At 45.4% G+C, this 15,304-nt stretch overlaps 1 long non-coding RNA gene across 1 annotated transcript in view; it reads left to right on the top strand.

Annotated features, from left to right (window-relative positions):
- Positions 1 to 14,502, top strand: part of LOC144245338 (uncharacterized) — a 64,327-nt gene extending 49,825 nt beyond the window's left edge. The window contains exons 2-3 of the long non-coding RNA XR_013339229.1: positions 5,910 to 5,975; positions 14,402 to 14,502. This is a non-coding gene — a long non-coding RNA (uncharacterized LOC144245338). The remainder of the gene's footprint in view (positions 1 to 5,909; positions 5,976 to 14,401) is intronic.
- Positions 14,503 to 15,304: the final 802 nt, after the last annotated feature.

The raw sequence follows: 15,304 nt of genomic DNA, 5'->3' as shown, positions 1-15,304 counted from the left end.
AGGAACAATGCCATTAGAGTTGACAACAGAAGTATGATTAAAGAACGAGCTAACCAGGTTTCCCTGTGTGATGTCGGTCCTCTTACCGATCTGCGGGTAGTTGGATGAATAATTATACTCTACCTGAAACACAGATTTTCCCTTTCAAAGTGCATTCACATTTGTGATTTTTTAACATGTCCCCTGCAATCAGGCAGTCGGAGCAAGGACGGCATGAACGCCCCGTTTATATGTAAGAAAACTGAGACCTGAGAATCCTGGAATTCCCCCAAGGGTAAGGACTGGAGATCCCATCTCCTCCCTTCCTCTGAGTTATTCGCTCAAGCGAGACTCTTCAACAGTATATTCAAAGAGGCCTCAAGGAAAGCAGATTCCCTGGCTGCTCGCTGAGTTCCTGCTGAGCTGCTTTTGTGGGCACAGGGGAGAGCCCTTTCCACTGGCCTGAATCTACCTTTTGTTCACTCTCCCTGTCTGCACTATCGCTGTATATATTCAATTCCAAGCACTTTTTTCTTTTTTAGGAGAAAGCAGAAGACAGATCAAGGGGCTGACAGCACAGGGACAAGCTTGGTCCTGTGCTGTCTATCTCTAGGGGGTGCACAGGCACTGCTTCCCACATTCCCTTCCCCTCGGTCCACAGGAAGAACCAGGAGGAACAATAATCTCAGTAGTAACTCCTCTTTGTTGAGCTCTGACTATGTGTTAGGTATGGTGCTAAGTGTTTTACATGCATTGTTTTCCTTACTCCCTTCAACTACTGGAGAAAGAGGGACTTCAGGTCCATAGCTTCCTCTCTAAAACCCTGGAAGCCAGGTGGGTTTCAGAATTCAGAATGCTTTAGTTGTTATAAAGGTAACATGGTTCACCTGCTATATGTTATCCAGCACCCTCAGCAAATTCTGTAGCAGCATCTTGTTATCAAACATTCATATTTCTGTGATGAAATGGAGAAACAGTCACAAAAGAGGGATAACATAAAGGCTGTAAATAGCCCTATGTCAATATAGATCAGCTTTGGCTACCATGTCAATGTGTGCCGAACTTGGTGAAGAAACTGGTGTTTTTCAGAGCTCTTTGGATTGTAGAATTGCAGATGAGGAATGGGTGGTCTGTATTATTATGCTCATTTTACAGATGTAGATATGGAAGTTCAGATAGTTTCCATGACTTGTCCAAACCACAGGGCTGCTGAGTGGCAGAGCTTGAATACAAACCCAGGCCTCCTAATTCTAGTACCTGCTCTATCAACCACGAGGCTTCAATAGTACATTTGTCCTTCAAAGGATCAGACATGATATTTGCATTAACAAGCAGATGTAGTTTTCATTCTTTGAGGGCCGGGGCAGGAGAACCTTTGGAATCTCTCAATCCAGTTTTAAGAATACATATAGTCTGCCACGGATGGGCAGTCTGCTCTACTGAATATTGGCCCATGAACCAGTAATGTTGGTATCACCTGGGAGCTTATAAGAAATACAGGATTTCAGGGGTGCCTGGGTGGCTCAGTCGGTTAAGCATCCTACTTCAGCTCAGGTCATGATCTCACGGTTCGTGGGTTTGAGCCCCACATCAGGCTCTGTGCTGACAGCCAGCTCAGAGCCTGGAGTCTGTTTCCAATTCTGTGTCTCCCTCTCTCTCTCTGACCCTCCCCTGATCACACTGTCTCTCTCTCTCTTTCAGAAATAAATAAAACATTAAAAAGAAAAGAAAAGAAAGAAATACAGGATTTCAGAGGTGCCTTGGATGGCTTAGTCAGTTGAGCATCCAACTCTTGATTTTGGCTCAGGTCACGATCTCAGGGTCATGAGGTCAGGCTCTGTGCTGCTCACAGAGACTACATAAGGTTATCTCTCTTCCTCTTTCTCTCTCTGTCCCTCCCTCCTTCCCTCTCTCTCTTTTTTTCTCTCTAAGAAGAAAGAAAGAAGAAATGCAGGATCTCAGGTCTCACCCAAGACCTCTGAATCAGAAATGCATGTTAACAAGCTCCTTGAGTAGTTTACTGGCACAGCCCAGTTTGAGCAGCTGTGGCCTGAAGCACTTTTCTTGCCTAATCTCATTTAACCCTCACTCTGTGAGGTAGGCATTGTTGTCATCCATCTTAGACAGCTAAGAAAAGTGAGGTCCAGAGAGATTAAATAACTTGCCCAAGGTCATACGACTGGTAGGTTCCAGACATGAGCAGGGTTTGGCGTGACTCCAGGGTTCAGTTCATCATTACACTGTCCTTTCCTTTGCTGACAGGAAATGAAACCTGAGATACTCTCAGGGGCATTGGATGGGCCTGCTCCTCCTGATTGGTAAGGGGAGAGATGAAACCCAACTGCAAACTGGTGGTTGCAAAGGAGCCTTAACATCCACCATCTCTCATCTTCAGCTCCTCTGTCGGACTATAGCAGCCAGCAGAGCTGTTACACCTGTTCTCATTCTCCTCCTCCTAGACACATAGCATAATTTCACTGCCTTTTTTCACTGGAACACAGGCAGGTCATATGCCTTGCATTGGCCAGTGGGATGTGAGTTGAAGCGCTTGCATTATCTCCGGCCGATGCATTTAATTCTCAGGGCCAGACAGAGAAGCACCCCCTGATTCCTAGCATAGTGGTTCTGAACCGTACCCAGTGATGAAAGCTCAGTCAACCTGGAACCCTCAGCTTTTACAAGGAGCAGAGCCCTCACTAAGCACACACTTGACAGATAATGCAAGTGAGAAACAACCTTGGTGTGGTTAAGCCTCTGAGGTCTGGGGAGTTGTTTGTTACCCTGGCATAACCTAGCCTATCCTCGCCGACTCTCTGACTCATCTTCCTTTGCTCCAGAGGGACTGATTTACACTGCAGGAATGCCAGCCAGCAGCTCTGTGGGTGGGAAAAATGTACCTGCTTTTATGTACCCAAGCTAATAGCCGCTTTCTCTCTACTGCCTGTGAGAGTTTGTCTCTTTCTCCTCCTTTCTTCTTTGGTGCCAAATTTATTTTTGATTTGTTTTCCTTGTTGAACCTCTACAACTCCTTATTTTCCAAGGCTATTTTTAGTGGCTCTATTCTACCCTGAAGGAAATAGTTCACATCTTGGTGCCCAGGGCTTTTTTAGCTTCTTTTAATGGGAGAGGATAGCACATATCAACAATTCTTTTAGTCACCAAGTCATTTCCCCAAGAGGCTTAGAGAAGAACAAAATGTCTCCATCAAATGAGTTTTGGATGTTAGTCTCCAACCTCCTTATTGTGCCTGATCCTTCCGGGTGCGAACAAGACTTCAACTTTCCATTGTTTCTTTCCTTTTGGGGATTAAAGCCTGTGTTCCTTCAACCTGGTGATTTTCCTGGCCTACTGAATTGGTCTTTGGGAGTGGGGCTCAAAAATCTATGTCTTTTACAAGCTCTTTGAGTGATTTTCTATAGAGAATTTGATGACAAGTGTTTGGGAAGTCTTGGGTTGGCTATGTATCCTACATACTGAGCCACATATATTTGTTGTAACTGATCCCTCCCTGTTCATCAAGAAGTCATCATTGATAAAAAATCTAATTGAAAACAACATTCCCCGTGGATATTTATAGCAATTTATTCATAATTGCCAAACTTGGCAACAACCAAGATGTCTTTCACTAGGTGAATGAATCTGTAAACTGTGTTATATCCAGATGATGGAATGTTATTCAGTGCTAGAAAGAAGTGAGCTACAAACCATGGAAAGACATGAGAGCCTTAAATGCATTACTAAGTGAAAGAAGTCAACATGAAAAGGCTATATTCTGTATGATTCCAAGTATATGAGATTTTGAAAAAGGCAAAACTATGGAGACTGTAAAAGGGTCAGTGTATTCTAGGGTTTTGGGGGAAGGAAGGGGCAAATAGGCAGAACACAAAGAAATTTTTAAGCACTGAAACTATTCTTCATGGTAGTATAATGGTGGATGCATGTCAGTATATGTGTCAAACCCCATAGAATGTAAACCATAGACTTTAGTGGTAATGACGTGTCCATATAGGTTCATGGGCTATAATGAACGTACCACTCTGGTGGGAGATGTTTATAGTGGGGATGATTGTGCATGTGGGGTCTATTGGAGCTTTCTGTACTTTACTCAATTTTGCCATGAACTTAAAACTGCTCTAAAAAAATCAAGTCTACTGAAATGACAACAACAACATTCTCTGCCATGCTTCTGGAGGAGATTATGCCTTCTTAGGAGTAAGGCTGAGGGGTGAAGCTGAACACTCCAGTTCTTTTATGGATTTGCTATTTGCCATTCAATGTCCTCCATCTTACCAGGAAGGCCAGTCAAGACAAAAAGATATGTCAGAGAGTAGGAAGTGTTTAGGCATGGACTGGAATAACTAGGATGAGCAAGGCCCTATTTGGGGGCAGGTTGTGACCCATTTCTTGTCCAGCAATCTGCAGTCAGACTGTTCCACTCTGTCATCTCAAGAGGATGTCAGCAAAGTGATGGCTTTGTGTTTTTTCTATTTGTTCTATGGGGGGCAGGAAGGAAATGAGGGGTAATCGGGCCAAAGGGCAGCATTGTACCACAGAAGCATCTGGAGAGGTGCAAACAGACCACGGGCAAGGAGTCAAGAAGTATACGGAATTCAGAAGGTAGGAAATCAGAAGCCAGGCAAGTAGACTGAATAACAGATGGGAGGCAGGAAGCATCTGTCCAGTGAGAAAGCCTCTTATCAATTTTCCTTTACAGCAGGAGCCTGTACTGTGAAATGAGCCACTGGAGTCCAGTGGTGGCCATGATGGTGAAGAACACGTGGGGTAACCTCCCACTAGGGTGAGGGAGGTGCTCAGAGTCAAGGATGCTACCGGCTCACGACTGCAACATGTGAGTGAGTTAACCAGCTTTCACAATGTCCTCAGGGAGTCAGCTGCCAAACTGAGGCTCTACTGTGCCTGGGAAGGAGAAGAAAATGGTTAAAAGACAGGAAACAAAAGTGTCTCCATCGGGCCACAACACTGTCTTGCACTTATTACTTGCAAGAAACCCTTTCGCCTAAGTCCCAGTTCTCTTTAAATTTACCAGTCGAAACCTTTGCGTTTGGGGAGCTGGGTGGCTCAGTTGGTTAAGTCTGCCTTTGGCTCAGATCATGATCTCACGGTTTGTGGGTTCAAGCCCTGCATGGGGCCTGTCTGTGCAGAAACCTCTTGAGATCCTTTGTCCCCTCATCTCTGCTCCTTCCCTACTCATGCTTTTTCTTTCTCTCAAAAATAAATAAATAAAAATTTAAAAAAACCAAACACCTTTGCCTTTGATACAGCCTGGGAATATTTTAAGAAAGTATCTGTTGATACTTTAAATAAAAACAAAAGGATCAGCCTAGTTCGTGAATAGCTGTGAAACAATATTCGAGAACCTAGCTTACATTTCATGCAGGAAGCTGAAATCTCCTGGTCTTGTGTTTAGACCGTAGTAACACACTAATGGTAATACTAGGAGTTGTCGTAATCATAGTAAGTAACAATAACAATAATAATATGTTAATAACTGCTGAACCTCTTGGCTATGGTTAGAGACGTGTTGCTGGGCAGATCTGGCCTGGGGCAAAGTTTCTGGGCTTTCCAGGGGTTTTCCAGTTTTCCTCTGTAAACCCACCTTCAGCCCAGGATGTGGTATAATTGACACTACAGTGTAAACAAATGTGAACATCAATGGGATGCCTGTTTTAGGGAGGTGCTCTCTAAATCCTATTTTAATGGTGGAATGAAAGGTAAAGCTGCTGATGCTGGACTTAGAAGTGGGAGAAGAGGTGGAATGAGGGGTGGTATTAGGAGGGTGCAGACTGCGTGATGTTGAGGCTTATTAGTGGCTCTTCCGCAGCCCTTAAAATCATACTTCAACAAGTGAAAAGCTTTGCAAGCTGTAAAGGACTATTAGATGCCAAAACAAATTACTTTTCTTATTACAGGTGTCCAGGAGCAGATGCTGATGCCAGGGGAAGAGCAGAGGGAGCTGGAGGAGTGAAGGCCGAGAGGTGAGTTATTAACAATTTCCGAGTACATGAAGTGCTACAGAGCAAAAGTGGAGACACAGCTGTTCTCCACAGCCACCAAAGCCAGTAAAATTAGCAATGAATGACAGCAGGAGGAGGGAGTTAAAAAAGATATGGAAAGATATTAAGTACCGGAGGGGGTGGGAAATAGTATCCATTCACGCAGTCATTCAGCAAACGTTTACTGAGCACCTACCAGGCAGCAGGCACTGTGCTAGGTGTTGGGAGTATGGAGATAAAAGTCAAAGTCTCTGCCCTCAGGTGGTTCACAGAATCACATCAGCCCAGTCGCCACCTCTGCAGATATGTGCCTTCCTCCTTGTAAATGCCTTGTAGATATTCATCACATGAATGGTTGAAATAGGATTGAACCAGTAAGAAAGACGAAGAAGTCATCAGGTATCACAGATCCTTTCCTCTAGCCTGGGGTTGATGTATGTCTTTCCGGAGACAGGAAGGTAGCTGACGGAGATCTATGTTCAAATGAAGATGCCACTTATAATTAGGTTTGATTCCCAGAAGTGCTGTTTTGGGAGAAAGTTGTCCAGTATTTGAGGAAGGCCAAGTTTCACAAGTTAGACCTCAAACTTCACCAACCCTCCGAGTCAAGTTCACTGGCCAAGTGTTTATATTTAATTGGATGTTGTCACCAGTCATCTGCTCCAAGAATGCAGAACACTACTTTCAAAGCAGATACCTTTTTTGGAGCTACACATTCCAAACTTGATGACTGGAGTCAAAACAGCGCCTGGCAGTGTGACTGACAACCTCACATCACTCACCTCAGAAAGAACTGGAAGGCTTCCATCTCCCTGCTCGCCTCTGCCACGAAGCACCTCACACACCATGTGCATCTGGCTGGCTGTCCACTAGGCAGAGGTGGCAGTGTGTGGTCTGAGTGAATCCCAGCCTTCTCTTTTCTGTGCATGCAAAGCTGTCCCCAATTCCCTTGAAGCTCCCTGGACAACGCCTACACAAAGGCCTTTCCACCCGCTGGAGCTTCTTCCTGTTGCTGTGCCTTGCTTTTTTTCTTCACAGCTCGATAAACCCTTCTCATCTCATATTTATCAAATGCAATCACAAAGGGACCACTTAATTAACAGGCTGCCATTGTGTGGAAGATGATTTGGAAGCTTACAGCCATTTAAGAAACCTCACACTGTTCCAGACGACAAAAACAGTAGGATGCACCATCTGGGAGGAAGCTTCCGCTGAAACAGACGCCAGTGTTTCCATGATTAAGAACCTAATATTATAACATCATAGTATGCTGTGCCATTTGGTTAGCAGAGGCAGCCTTGCGAGTGAGTGTTCTCAGGTCTCGTCTGCTTAGATGCAGCCAAATCATTCAGTATCAAAATATTTGCTCTGGCAAGGGGCCCCGGTTTATACTGCTTTTGTATCTATTCCCCCATCGAGCCTATGCAGGGTGGACACATTGAAAGAGCTTAATTAAAACTTGCCAAGGTATTTGTTGGCTCTGACTACGGGTAGGGTAAGGGTGTGGTCACTATGGGTTGTGAAGGCAACTGAAGGTGAATTCACAGTTCCAAGGGGGATGGAAAAATTAACATGATGTAAATATTGCCTGCAAAAACTGAAAAAGCTTACCTGGTTCCCCTAAAATATAACTGCTACTCTTCTATTTATATGAAAAAGCCCAGCCATTCCTTATGGAAAATTTAGAAAACACAGTCAAGCAAAAATTTAAAAATAAAAATTACCCATAACCCCCAGAGAAAGCAATCTTTTTGTATATTTCCGCCCAGTCTCTCCCCCTCCCCCTTGCATTTTCTGCATTATATTCTGTGTAGGGTAGTTCCTACATTACTTCTTAGGCCATTCTTAGTCTCATGTATACATTGCTGGTGACTTCTTGCCCCCTAGTAAAAGTCTCTTTACTTCCTCTCTGGCTATCCAAATTCTACTTTGCACGAACTTCTGGCCCAACCTTCTGGGAGGCTAATCTCATCCCCATTAGAAAGAGCATGGGATTATAGAGTCTGTCACTTGGATCTTGGTTTGTTCCACTGAACAAGCTGTGGACATGGGCAAATCACCTACCTTCTCAGGTGTCTTCTTATGATAATGGAAATGAGAAACTTGCAGAGTTATGGTCAGAGTCAAATGAGGTGAGGTGTGTAAAAAGCAAGGTCAGAAAAAGGGAGTCTGTTTCTACCCTGGATCTTTGTGTACTCAGAGCACCTGGAGTGTCCTGATCCCAATTTTGCCCATTCTAGATACTTCAACACCTTCTGTTGTTTCTAGGATACAATCGGATATATATCCAGTCCGTGTGGTGGTCTAATGACCTGCTGACCAGCCTTATTTCCCCTCATCCTCCATCCCAGTCACCTGACTTTCCCCAGAGGGGTTTGCACGCACTGGCCCCCCTGCCTGTGCCATCTTCCCTCCCATCTCTGCCTCGTCATCTACATCCCATCTTTCACAGCCAGGCTCACTTGTCACGTTGTTAACGATTCTTGCCCAGGCTCTCCAGAGCAGAGCAATCTTCTGCTGCCTTCTCATAGGGTCACATACCTATGCCTCAGTCCTTTTTATTTATTTCTTTGGGTCTTTTTAAAAAAACAATATTTTCCCTTCCAGAATTAGTCTTCATGAGAGTGGGCATCATGTCTGTTTTTGTTCTCCAGTGGATTGCTAGTGCCCATCACAGAACCTGACATGTAGTTGCTCTGTGTATATCATTGAAGGATTAAGCAATTCTGTTTTTCCAGTTGCTGGCACCAATGAGTGGCCGCCTCTTAAGGACCAGGGCTATGTCTCTTGTTCCCGTGGGGCTGAAAGCGGGCCACTTCATCCCACTCTGGGATGAAAAGATGCTGCATTAGCCTTGGACTTGTGAGCATCTCCTTAACCTTTCAAGAGAGTCTATAACAGAGCCTAGATGAGGTTCTGTGCCATGCATGCCACTTCCCAAACTGTTCCTCTTTCTCTCTCCCTCTCCTTTTCCTTTCAACAGAAAATCTATCAACCAGGTCCAGTTTAACCACCTCCTCCACCATGAAGACTTCCTTGGTGTTCCTTTCTCACCAACATGGTATCCGTCCTGCCCTCTTTGGTACAAACAGAACTGATTTCACTCTGTTCTTTGTGAATGCAGCTGGTGGTGTGCTGAGTTGTTAGCTGGTCAGCGCTCTGGCTAAGCCCCAAGTCTTTAACTTGCTCCTCTCCCAGACCTGGCTCCCACGTCCTGTTCCTCACCTGTTCCCCACCTCTCTTCCTTTCTCCTTTGCCTGCACTGTTGCAGGTATATGTAATGTTCTTCAGTTCTTCAAACCTACCATGATTTCATACTTCTGGGCTTAGGCATGATCTGTTCTCAGGCTGAAATATTCTTCCCTCCCCCTCTCGAAATGCCTAATTTCTAATTATCCCCCCACCTTGGCACCAAGGCTGCTTCCATCAGGAAGCCTTCCTTGATTGCCCGGGTAATGGCCTCTGCTCCCTCTCCATACTGTGTCCCTTGAGCACTTCTCCCTCCTCCTTTCCCCATCTTCCCCACAGAGTATGTGCTCCATGAAGGCACACAGACCAGTCAGGTTTACTTTGCTTACCTAGTACTTACTAGGTGCTTAATAATTGTCTGGTGGATGAACGAATTAAATCTGCCTTAAGTCACCTTTGTAACCTTCATTCTGCCCCCTCACCACTGTTCTCTGCACAGAGTAGGACCGAGATATGTTTGGGGGGCACGGAGGATGGGGGATGGAACGGAGGTCCCCTGGGTCTGGAGCTCATTCCATGCCAGCAGGGACCATTCTCACCCATCTCTGTGTCACCAGCACAGACCTGGGCATGGAGCAGGGGTCCTACATTGTCAAATTACAACTGTATTGAGTATATTGAGAGACTTGGCTGTACCAGCTGTTATCACTTCTGGCAAGTCCCTTTCCCTCTCCAGCCCTAGTTTCCGGATATGCAAAACAGGATTTTGAGCGTTAACTGAGTTAACATCCATAGAGAGTTAGAACATAGAGCAGAGCACCCAGTGTGAGCCACTTGCCACGCAGAGTTCTTTATCCTGACTGGGGCTGGCTCTGACCCTGAGCGGTGGCACCCAGGCCTGGCGGTCGCCAGGGGCCTTGGGAGCTGGTGTGGCCCTGCGGAACTCCTGGGCTCCCCTCCCCTCCCACCCCATGCTCCGGGTCCTGGCCGTTTTGCTTTCGAGACACACCTGGCGGCTGCCCCGCGCACCCTGGGCACCGCTGCCTCTGGCCGCCACTCCCGCGCTGCGCGGCCCCCACTCCTGGAAGTTTCCGCGGCCAGCGGTGAGTCACCGCCCTTTTTTTAGCAGCCGCGTTGGATGTGCAGCGTCACACCGTGGCTCCTGAGAGCCTGGGCCGCTGCCGCCGGCGACGTCAATGCAGAGGAGCCCAGCGCGCACCGANGAGCTGCCTGGCTACTCTGGAGCTTTCTGGGGACGCTCACCTCTGGCGGGGCGCCCTGCCACAATTGGTCTGCGTGACTCTGGGGCCTTGGAACTGGGGAAGGGTGGGCTGTGGTGATGAATCGGGGGGAGGGGGGAGCCCCAGGAGGCAGCCATCCGTGCCTCTGTCCGTTAACAGTCCATCCAGTCACCTGCCCAACTACAGCCCATCCATCCAGGCGTTCGTTCACACCCTAAGTCATTTAAGACCCTTCCTCCCATCCATCCATTCATCGATCCATCCACCCACTCACCCACCCATCCATCCATCCACCCATCGCTCATCCACCAGCGTACTCCTCCACTAACCACCAGCATTCCCGTCCATCCATTTACTTACAGCTATGTCACTTAAGAACCTCTCTTTCTCCCATCCATTCATCCAACCATCCACTCGCCCATACCATCATTCATCTACCTTTCTGCCCCTCCACTCTACAGCCTCCTTTCCCATCCAGCCATTTGACATACTGAGTCACTTAAGGTCCTCCTTCCCCAGATCCACTCATCAGTAATACACTCATATTTACCTCCCACCTATTTGTCTCTGTCCATCTTTCCATCCACCTATTCATCTACTTACTCATTCATCCAAATTAGCATCCATTATGCTGGGTGCTGATGACACAAAGACCATTAGGGCAGTATCTCCACTCCTATGGAACTCAGAATCAGCATGGTTTAATGTGTCCTAGGAAAAAAAAGATTTGCCCTTATTCCTCTCCAAATTAAAGAACTATATGTAACAGAGTGCTATTACAATAGGATAATAATAGTAATAGTAGTGGTAATAGTAATATTAGCAGCTGCTAACATTAACTGAGCACAATTTGCCAAGCAGTGTTCTAAGCTTTCCACATGCAATATCTCACTGGATCCTCGCAGCAACCTAGGAGGCAGGGACTATTATGATGCCTCATTTTCAGATCAAAGAAACTAAGACTCACAGAAGTTAAGAAACTTCTGCTCCATAGCTATTAAATGACCAAACAGGATAAGAGATCAGACTCTGACTTTGAAACCAGGGCTTCTAGTTGCTTTACTGGTGTTTGTTACCTAAGAGAGGCAACACATTAAAAGGATGTAAGTCATACCAACTATACCACCTCTCTGAGCCTGTTTACTTTTCTGTAAAAATAGGGACAGAGATCACGTATACTCAGAGATAATGCATATTTTCAGTCTAGCATCCATTTGCAAGGACTAATGTGACTGATGGACTTATTGCTGACCAATATTAGAGAATCAGAGTGGGGTGCAGAGCAAATGAGACATATCTATTACTATCATCCATGTTCATTACGGAGCAATTAAGAGTAATAAACAAATCCTCTTGTGATTCTATTATCTAGAAATAACAGCTGCTAACATTTGGTTTATGTTCTTTAAAATGTTTACTACCCATGTTTATGGATTATACACATTTGAAAAAATATAGTACACCATGGACATCTTTACACAAGTGCTTCACTGCTATTTTTGCCCCCAGTTGCTGTCCACAGAGTGTTCTTTTGAAAAGTATTAATCAATAACAAATATTAATCTTCTTGAAAATCATAAAGTTCTCCTCCACCACCACCACCACTATTACCAGGATAAGATCCAGATTCCTTAATGTGACTATTAGTCCCCTCATGATCTATCTTTCTTTGCTGACCTTTCCAGCCTCACCTCTGCCATCTTCCCTGCTCTCTTTGCCTTTAACACATGGAACAACTACCAATTCCCAGTTAACCCTCTCCAAAAAGTGGTGATAATCCATGTTAGAACTGATGGTGGCTCAAACCAGGGTACCAGTAGTAGGGGTGGAGAGAAGCGAATTTAGGTGGGAGATAGGATTGACTTATTAAATGGATGTAAGGCTGAGAGAAAAGAAAAAGTCAAGGATGATGTCACATTTTTGGCTGGCCCTGTGGGGCAGATGATGGTTTATCAGCAAGACAGACGTATCTTGGTGTGCAAGAGGTTTGGACCTGGGGAGTCTGAGGGGTGTGATGGCCAGAATAATGACTGTCCCAAAGGTGTCCACAGCCTAACTTCCAGGACCTGTGACTATGTTACAATATGTGGCAAAGAGACTTTGGAGACATGAGTAATTTAAGAATTTGGAGATGGGGAGATTATCCCGGATTATCTGGGTAGACCAATGCAACCACAAGGGTGCTCAAAAGAGGGAGTTAGGAGAGTCAGAGCCAGAGTAGGAAATGTGACCACAGAAGCTGAAGTTGGAGTGGTGCTGGGCCATGAGCCAAGGAAGCCAGGCAGGTTTCAAAGCTGAAATGGACAAGAAAATGGATTCTTCCCTGAAGCCTCCAAAAGGGACATCTGATGCCACCCTGCCACCATCTTGATTTTAGCCCGCTGAGATTGATTTTGGATAATAGGCTTGTGGTGTTTTAAGCTATGATGTTTGTGGAAATAGGAAACTAATGCAAGAGGCTGGGATATGCAGCTGGGAATGTGCAAGAGAGAACATCCAGGACGCAGACATGGACCGGATGGAGAGTCACTGGCACAGGGACTGGATGATCCCATTGGATGTCCTAGCCAGGAAGTGTGGAGTGTGAGAGAACAGCCTGGAGAGGGCTCAATACAGGAGAAATCTTTGAAGGAACACGAGAAGGTGGATCTAGAGAAATACAAGGAAATCTAGTGGTGGGAAATCCAAAGATAGAGTTTCAAAAAGGAAAGTGTCTCTGTCAACCCCACAGAGTGATCCAGAAGGTGACTGAAGGTGCCTGTTGGGTTTGATGGTCAAAAGCATATATGGTTTTGGTGAGAGCAGTTTCAGAGGCTGAGCAGGATTGAACCAGCCTGTTTGGAGGGAGAAAGAAGTGAGGGGCTGGAAACACATGGAAGACTATTTTCTTAGATCATTGGCTTTGATGGGGGAAGAGATAAGACAGTAGTTGAAAAGGATGGGGGAGGGTTAAGGGAGGAGTTTTTTTTTTTTTTTAACCTGAGAGAGACATGAATATGTTTAGTTGTTCCTGAGAAGGAGCCAGCTGGGAGGCTGGAGGATGGTCAAAGATGATGGATGGAGGGAGAGTTTAGGATATCAGGTCTCTTAGGAGGCATGTGTTGGTGGTGGGATTCAGAGCACCAGTGGGGATCAGCCTTGGATCGGAGGAAGATGATCTTTCCACCACGCATAATGGGAAGAATGTAGAGACAGGTGTGTAAGTAGGAATGGGTGTGGGGAACAACTATGAACCTACCAGTTAAAGTGTTTAGACATTTTAGGACAATTTCCTTCTGACTTGCTATAGTAAAATGTCACTGAAATCTCACTACTTGGATCAAGAAAATAGAATTTAGAGAGAACAAAGAGACTGGGCTAGTGATCAGTGGATCAGCAAAGAAACCAGAGCCAGAGCTGGACAAAAAAAAATTTTTTTTTATCTTAAGAATCATAACAACATAAAATACAGGAATTGCCATACTGGGACAGTCCCATGGTCCACGCAGGCTGACACTCTGCTGCCAAAAGAGGTCCCATGGGATGGGCACCCAGAGGGCACAGTCATGTTGTACCCACCCTTGATCTCGGTTAAGAGACAGAGAGACCATTTCCTCCTGACGTCAACCATAAAGGTTAGGTATATCCCAGCACCCATTTATGGCTCTGTCGTACATAAATATATCCAAATCCTCTCCAACTGTCTGCACCATCCCCCTTGGGGTTATGTGTTTCATTAGCTTATTTCCCACTGTGTGACACAGAATTTTAAAATCTCTATTTCCATCTTACTTTGTCTGAGGTTCAAAGAAGGACTGTTTAGCCCAGTGGGCATCAAATGCAATAATGCAAATAGAGTACATTTAGCACTTTGTAAACCCTGACACATCATAAACGATTCATAAAGTCTAGTGGTGATCATGATGAGGATGGTGATAAAGATGATGGTTCAATCCTTAATAACTCTTTCTGTTATGCATTATCTTTCCCATTTTACAGAAAGAGAAACTAAGGAAGGCTCAGGTTGCTGCAACGCCTGATAAAGGAGATCAGAGGAGGAAAACATTGGAGGTCAAAGAGCAGTTCGCTGAGAAGTTGAAACTTGGGGTGTGGGTGAGAAGCTTAGAAACACCCTCAGCCCACCTCTCATAACCCACCCACCCCCACCCCAGGACCGCATCTGCTGGTGGCTTCCTGGCGCATTGGTGCAGAGTCTGAACCCAACTCAGCTGAGTCTTGGGGCCAACCACCCCGATGAAGATCCTTCAGGTTCAAAGCACGAAAGGATCCATTTTATTTATTCTACCCTCGTGATGGAAATAGCCCAAAAAATGTCCTTGTGCTTACTAAGCTATTTCCTAGCCAAAGCCAGCCAGAGAATGTTAATTATCTCATCCTTTTTTTCCCCTCTGTGATGAATTATTGACTTCCAGTGCGTGCTATCTTTAATTGCGAGGTATTCCAGTACGAGCAGGTTATCAAAAATGTGCAAGGGGGAGGGCTTTGGTTCGGCACAGGGAAGCTGAGGTGGGAAAATTTATCCTTATTTATTTACATGGTAATGGGATGAGATTTTGCCAGCTTGCTAATGGGTTCTTAAAGAGAAACAGGCTTCCTGTGGCCTAGTTAGAACGATTGGTTGCCCTGCTGCCACATAAAACACCAAATCAAGAAGGCAGTGGCTTCCTTTTTCTAGACTGTTTTTCTGTTTGGGGAAAGATCTGCATTATTTGCACGGGTCGAGGGATTTATAATTTATAATGGGAGGATGGCCACAGCTGCTGTCTGGTTTAAAGAGAGCAGAGCCTAACTCTGCCACCAACCAGATATTTGGCCTCAGATGGTACGTTTAATTGCCCCTCAGCATCAGTTTTTCTATCAGTCACATGGGGATGGTTATGT

Source organism: Crocuta crocuta, unplaced genomic scaffold (assembly GCF_008692635.1).
Source record: "Crocuta crocuta isolate KB4526 unplaced genomic scaffold, BGI_CrCroc_1.0 scaffold343, whole genome shotgun sequence".
Taxonomy (NCBI): Eukaryota; Metazoa; Chordata; class Mammalia; order Carnivora; family Hyaenidae; genus Crocuta; species Crocuta crocuta.
Note: the sequence above shows the minus strand (reverse complement) of the source record. Positions and strands in the feature narration are given on the sequence as shown.